General features: G+C 36.7%; 1 long non-coding RNA gene across 1 annotated transcript; it reads right to left on the bottom strand.

The window, feature by feature from the left end:
- LOC110436022 lies at positions 1115-2017 on the bottom strand. Its single transcript, XR_002453717.1, has 2 exons — positions 1544-2017; positions 1115-1457 (listed from the first exon to the last, which is right to left on the bottom strand). It is a non-coding gene; the product is annotated as an uncharacterized LOC110436022 (long non-coding RNA).

Genomic DNA, 6376 nt, shown 5'->3' with positions numbered 1-6376 from the left:
CCTATATTCTCATGAGCACAAAAATTATTATGCTTCAGCATGAATGCATAGCCATGTCTCTAAACTTATGATAAATTTTATTTTCAACCGAATTTATTTATTTACTACATTAAATGCTCACAAAAAAAATGCTTAAATAAATCAAATTAATTCCTATTGATTGAAAATAAATTTTTTGGTGTTACACAGTAAGACTAGCAGAACCAAAAGGATCAGCAAGAGCAATTGGATTAAGGCAAGTATAGCATTTGGATTTTATTTCTGTGACCATGATCCTGTGACTAGATTAATGTTAAGTAATAAGCGATAAAGATGACTTTTTAGCAACTTGATGATTTATCTGTACGTGATCACCCGGGACAACAGTGCAACCATGAGGGCTATAATGGCTCTAGCTTTAGCTCAGTATGAGGACCTTTTTCTAGCTTGTTAGCGGTTACCTTAAATGGCGTAAGAATGGCTAGACACGTTGGGTATAGTGTGGCCTCTGTCCGTATGTATAGGCTGCGGGTTATGTGCCATGGAAGGGGGGCTCTATATCTGCCTGCCGAGTGAATCTAATGGCCCTAACTTGTTAGACGAAACCTTTGAAAGACTTCATAGTGATCCCTGCCGACCTCCCTAGGAAGGGGGTTAAGAGATTAGCTACCTCGGGCGAAAGGGTAAATCATGACTCATGGGTAAAGATGTACAACCTCAGCAGAGTGTAAAACTGGTATACTAGCCGAGCTCACGGTCAGGAGCGGCCTTGGGGACATCTACATTAAGGGTGATGATTCTTGTGTGTTAAATATGCCCATTATTTATTGTTTAATGCTTTACATTATTTATGTCACATTGATCATGAGATTGTGAGAGCTATACAATCTAGTTGCTATACTTGTGGAGTTCGACATGGACTCACTCTTGCTATTTCCCCAAACCTCAGGAGGAGTTTAGACTTGTGATCAACCAGTCAGTTGGATCCTGTAGAGAGAAGTTAATACCCGAAGTTTGGAGTTGTCTATCCGCTGTTTCCTTTCAAAGGTTATATCTTTTATATTATGTACGTTATATAATTTATGCATTGTATTTTGATATTACCCTTTATTTGTAGCTATATGTGAGATTTGACTTCTAAAACTCACATATAGTGCATATCTGGTTTTGTCCTTAAAATCGGGTATTTAACGCATGCAGTTGAACGAAACAGAATGGGAACACTGGCCGATCTCTAGACAACTCCAGTCGCCAATAGCCACTCCCAATTGTGGGTTCTCGCTCTACAACTCAAGATTAGAGATGACAGGCGGTAGCGATGTGTGCGGCGTGGTTGTACACGCTTTGTGGACTGCTAGTCTGGGTCTTGAAGACTACATTCCCCAATAGATATTTTGAAGGAGCCACGATGGCTTGCTTTGCCAAATCATGAGTATCTTCAAAGTTGCTTCAAATGCTCTTTTATTTTCAACTTCTGCCTACATTAAAAAGAACAAACGTAGGAGTCAGAACAAAATCATAGAAGCATCAAGGAAGAAGCTAAGGACAACTAGCTAGAATGCACCTTCTTTTTAGCAGGAGTATTCATGATCATTTTGGATAACTATCTAGAATGCACCTTCTTTTTAGCAGGAGTATTCATGTCCATTTTCTTGGCTACCTCTTATCGCACTAAGTGTAGTTTGTTCATCTCCAATGTCTCATGGAATTTTCATAGTGCTCATATTGGGCTGACAATCTTTACGAGGTGCAGCCCAAGGGGTACTTAAGCATTCCCATTAGTGAAGCACGTAAAATGCATTTCATTCAGTTTGCAAGAATGGGACGCATGATTAGCCTGTCATCCAAAATAACTGATAATTTGTTACTGGCTCTTTGCTGCAATGTTTCCTTCATGTTGTTCAATGACATTCACATGAATGACATCACAACATTGGGATGCATAGATCCTTTCCCTTGCAATTGCTTTTTCACCATGTATCTATTACGTGGGAAAGTGATGAAAAATTTTACAAAAATGTTCGTTAGTTTGCATTGATGTTTTCCCTTGTTGCTTTTGACGTCAAATTCGTTAGCAGTTGACAAAATGTAGCCAATATAGTGGCTAGAAAGCATGAATTAAAACATAAGCAGATATAAGCATGTACTTAATTAATGCTGTGTTGAGAACGAACGAAGAGGATTTGACTCGCTGGATTGATTTTAATCTCGTGTAAAAGTAAACTGTATTTTCGTAGTGGGAACTAGTCAGAAAATGCTTGGTACGTACTGAGCTATAGGTACAGTACTTTGAACATGGAGTTCAATTAGCGTGCATAGATATCCTGCCCTTTGAACTGCGCAGCGCAACGTTGCTGCCGTACGTCCATGTTCCAATACATTGTGCATGAGGCACGTGCATTTGCTGAGCGCGCGGTCGATCAGCACAGCTCGTACGCGTGACCCTGTAGTACAGTACGTGCATGCTGCCGCTGCCTCCCCTTGCTTCGATCTGCTGGTGGAGAACCTTGCAGCCACATCCTTAATTGCGAGCCTCTCCCTTTGGCGCCGCCGGAACCCCCAGGCCCATGCCCGTGCGTGAGGATGAGGGTCCTTTTATATATAAGGATGGATATGATCTGGATGTCCAGAAAACCGTAACATCCAATATTCATATTTGTTTTAGTGTAAACTAGCATAATACCTAGCGCGCTGCTGCGCGGATTTCAGACAATTTTTTTTAAAAAAATTAGACTATTTGTATTTATAGTAATATAAATTAAATTAATTTTGATGAATGGTTTGACACATCGATGTCGATATCTAAATGCATGTTAGTGGATGAAGAGATAACTATCATAATTATATGTGTCAGTTGGCTATATATAATTGCAAGTTCTCGTGGATTGTTGATGTAGATAACTTGCATGTTAATAAAAATTTCTAGTGGAGTTTAGCTTCATAATAGTATAGGATATGATGTAGGACACCAGAAACGGTCTTCGACGTTCATCGGTTCTATTCGTATTCGATTTAAATATGGATGTATCTATATTCATTTTTGAAGATTATTCCTTATCTTATTCCACGTCCATAAAAAAATATAAAATACTTGATAGTACCCGTATCCATGAAGTATAAATTATTTCCAAATCAGCTAAATCTTAAAATCATGACTAATTAACTATGTAAATGACAATAAATTTAATAACAGATGATATGTATTATTTTTGAAAGGTTATCTCAGGCTAATATAATTTTAATATTATTAACAATATATAAAGCTTAAATTCTATTAATTTAATATGGCTAATCATATAATTAGTATTTTATTTTTTATATAATTTTAAATTTTATTTTTATTTATTTGAATTTAACTCACACCACACATGTGTTGCGTATGTTTGTGTAAGGAACACAATTGCAACAGGTACAAAGTAGAAGAACATTATAGAGATGGCCAATTGCACATCCATCTATTTCTCACCATTCGAATTGTACCGTTAAGCAGCAACAACCCAACAATTAACTCTACAACAACATTTTTCTTGTTTTCCAACATTCTTAAAGTTAAATAGGAGACACAGAGAACTATGTACTCTCACAAAAGGGATAGGAATGAGTAAGGCCTTGTTTAGATGCACCCAAAAACCTAAAACTTTACCAAATTCCTGTCAGGTCGAATCTTGCGGCACATGCATGAAACATTAAATATAGATAAAAAAAGATAACTAATTGTACAGTTTATCTGTAAATCACGAGACGAGTTTTTTAAGCCTAGTTACTCTATGATTGGACAATGTTTGTCAAATAAAAACGAAAGTACTACAGTGTCGAAATCTAAAATTTTTTTGAATCTAAACAAGCCCTAAAAAGAATATGACGGGGAAGATGCATGTTGAGAGCAGGGACAATTAATGATGATCCTCATGGCTCCTATAAGTAAATAAGGGTACTACTTCACTAAGCACTCCCCTGGGTGGTTTTTGATGACGGTTTTGCTACAGTAACCATGGTTTTGCTACAGTAACTGTGGTTTTGCCTTTTTCTTTTTTTTCTTATTTGTTTTCATATGATCTTTGAAAAATCATAGTAAATCAAAGAAAAATCATAAAATAGAAAGTCTAATTTTGTTGGACTCTGCATGAGTAGATCTACGCAATGAATATATAATATGGTATACTTTAATATAATTTTTTTCTGTAGCTTTAAATTAGTTAGAAAAATCAAATTTTATCTGTAATTAATTGGAATAATTCATAGCTGCAGCTTCTGTGGTCCAATTGTGGTGAAATTTTTTTTGGTGGACTAATTATTCTATGCTTGAACTATAGTAAATATTTCATTCTCATCGGATCATGTATAACTTAGTTATAGATTTATTTATATTTAACAAGCATAAACCTGAATAAACTTAGACAACAATGCACTTTCACAAAAGGGGTCGAAATTTCTAGAATAAAAAGAATATGATAGATGCATCTTGAGAGCAGGGAGAGTGATGATTCCTATTGGCTCCTATAACTGAACTAGTGTACTACTTCAATAAGCACTTATTAATTTCTATCATTAGGATCTCTTTGGTGGCAAAGATATATTTCATCAAGCCTCCTTTACTACTGGTCTGCTCAGAACTATTGGGGTTAGGTTTGAGGAAATGTTGTGGGATACGCATGCTCATTCCCATTGTAATCGTAATATAGCTTTTCACCACGAGCTATATCATGACAGGCCACCAACTAGACATGGCTCTACCCCATTATGTCATATCACACACACATGACCTTTTGATTGTTTCTTACCATCTTTGTAACAGTTTCATTGTTTCAAATTTAGAATGCACACATCCTTTCTTTGAGGTGACAACATAGTGAAATAGTTGCAAACTGAACTTATGGGTACAAAACAAACAACTTAGGGTGTGTGGTTATTGATGCCACTGAAACAGATGGAAAGGTTCCCCTATTTGCTAGGGCAAATGACCAGACTTTGGGAAGGATTACCTGGCAGGAGGAGCATCATAAGACAGTTGCAAACATCATTTGCTCTATTCTATAGATAATCAACGTTTCCAGAATATTTAGCTAGGAAGGTCATATCCTTTATGTCGCCATCAGCCTACACGGTGAAACTAGAAATATATATGCATGCGCCATTTCTGACTAAAAATGTAATGGAAAAGTGTGTGTTTATGCAATAAAGACTACTATTTTGCTCTCACAATTTGTGTGTGTAGTGTGTGACACTAGAAAGCCGCGGACAGTGGTGCATGCACAAGTTCGCGTGGCATGCACACTAATAGCAAAATTTGGGAGCAACACCATAAACTCTAAATTAAATAGATAGGTTTCCTGTAAATAAATAACTGAGTCTAGCGAGTTAAAGATAGTACCCTTCCTGGGAATCAAAGACCATGAGAAGTGGAGGAAATTTGCCTCTTTTTTGCATGGTTCTGCATGCATAGCTCTATACTTTACTTACCCTCTTTTGCAGAACCTTGAAAGACCGGGAGAGCAAATTTAGAACAAAAAACACCAAAAGGTTATAACATAATTTCATGTAAAAAGATTTTCTAACATGCATACCGTGCACCTACCTCTAATCTTGCCAAATTGGAAGATCTAGGAGCCATATTAGGCATGTAAGTCTGTTCATTACATAACTCTGTTTTGGAATTAGTCAAGGCAGTGGCCAGAGACGTTAGTTGTTTTAGTCTACTAGCTGCATCTTCAGATGGAAGAAATGGTAGTATCTTCTCTTCTGGTGCATAACAAGAGACCACCTCCTTTGCCTTCTAGCATCTAAAAAGATGAAGTAAATTACCATCCATCCATTTCTCACCATTCGAAATGTACATTTAACAAGAAACAACCCAACAATTAACTCTATGACAACATATTTCTTCTTTTTCCAACATTCTTTTAAATAGGAGACACACAGACAATTATGTACTCTCACAAAAGGGGTAGGACTCGCTAGAATAAAAAGAATATGACAGATGCATCTTGAGAGCAGGGACACTGATGATTCCTTGGCTCCTATAACTGAAGTAGGGTACTATTTCAATAAGCACTTATCAATTTGTATCATTAGGATCTCTTAGGTAGCCAGCTTATAACTATATGGGTTAAGTTAGAGGAAATGTTGTGTGGGATTTGCATGCTCATACCCATTGTAATCGTAATATAGCTTTTCGCCAGAATCTATTTCATGACACGCCACCAACAAGACATGGCTCTCCCACATCGATGTCATATCGCATACACTTGACATTTTGATTTTTCTTACCATCCCTGTAACACTTTCATAGTTTCAAAGTTAGAATACACATATCCTTTCTTTGAGGTGACAACATAATAAAACAGTTGCAAGCTGAACTTATGGGTACAAAACAAACAACCTATGGTGTGTGGTTATT

Source organism: Sorghum bicolor, chromosome 5 (genome assembly GCF_000003195.3).
Source record: "Sorghum bicolor cultivar BTx623 chromosome 5, Sorghum_bicolor_NCBIv3, whole genome shotgun sequence".
NCBI classification, from domain to species: Eukaryota; Viridiplantae; Streptophyta; class Magnoliopsida; order Poales; family Poaceae; genus Sorghum; species Sorghum bicolor.
Note: the sequence above shows the minus strand (reverse complement) of the source record. Positions and strands in the feature narration are given on the sequence as shown.